The 1206-nt window shown below is 37.5% G+C and overlaps 1 long non-coding RNA gene across 1 annotated transcript in view; it reads right to left on the bottom strand.

Moving 5' to 3' along the window:
- Nucleotides 1–1206, bottom strand: part of LOC116694990 (uncharacterized) — an 18823-nt gene that overhangs the window by 13941 nt on the left and 3676 nt on the right. The gene's annotated exons all lie outside the window — the stretch shown is intronic.

Here is a 1206-nt window from a genome sequence, read left to right as displayed (position 1 = left end):
GGCCAGGGATTGAACCACCAACCTTCCAATTGGCAGGCAACCGCTCTCACAGCCGTCCAGGTTGCAGGTTGTGGTATCAAACCAAAATTGCTCCCACTATATTGATTTGAATGAGAAAACTGTTAGTAATTTTGTCGGACACATGAATGCAAAGTAACTGGCAGATGTAATGTTGCAGATTTTAAGGCAGGGGTCTTCAACTTCTCTTAAGCAAAGGACCCCTAGCTGAAAGCGAGATGGACACTACTACATATATTGTATCAAAATTAAGTTGCATATAAAACTAGGCCTACAATAACATGAAAGATGGCTTACGGCTTTTATAAATACCTTTTTAGTGCGTAGAATACTAAATAATAATTGATGGCATGAATTTATTTTATTGTGTTTTAATGTTAAACATACAGTACATGTGGCACAGAGATTATAATAGTATTACTTAACTGTATCAGTGGATGGCTACCTTAGTGATTATCTTCTTCCCTACAGGTCAGTGAGCCTATTCATTTTTTTCACAAAAAGGCTGTAATAGGCTGGATTTAGGTAGTAAGTAACTCTGAGGACCCCCAGGGGTCACGCACCCCCTGTTGAAGATCTCTATATAGTATTTAGTCGCCACTAGTCAGCAGAGCAAGTTGCTACGAGGATCTGCCTGGCTGCAATACACAATAGCCGACTTTGTGCAAATAAAACAGTTTTCAATGTGTTTGGACACTTCAGACAAAGCTACCCTAATTGTTCCCCTGCCTCTTGGCTTTAGGCCAACATGATCTGCTTAAGTAATAAATTCAACTTATATTGATCTTATCACCTAAATTAAAAAGAAAGACACCTAAAATAAATAAAGAAAGAAAGAAAGAAAGAAAGAAAGAAAGAAAGAAAGAAAGAAAGCAACGCTTTATGTATTTAGCTGAAGACATTTTTGTTGATTTTATAGTAAAAATAAATGTTGACATTTAAAAGCCTACATTAAGAAAATGTCCCAACGCTATTACTTATTTGAAATATACAGTACCTAATGTATACCTTCCAAACCATGCTAGCAGTTACAATGATTAAAACTATAAGATCAAATGTTTCTTCACATGATGTCATTCAGGCTTTAGTCTGCTGATAGCTGTTCATTCTGTAATGGACTGCTCGCAGGTCCCACAGCAGCCTGAGAAGCTCGGATCGTCAATCTCTCTCTCTCTCTCTCTCTCTCTC

The sequence above is a fragment of the Etheostoma spectabile genome, chromosome 9 (genome assembly GCF_008692095.1).
Source record: "Etheostoma spectabile isolate EspeVRDwgs_2016 chromosome 9, UIUC_Espe_1.0, whole genome shotgun sequence".
Lineage (NCBI taxonomy): Eukaryota > Metazoa > Chordata > Actinopteri > Perciformes > Percidae > Etheostoma > Etheostoma spectabile.
Note: the sequence above shows the minus strand (reverse complement) of the source record. Positions and strands in the feature narration are given on the sequence as shown.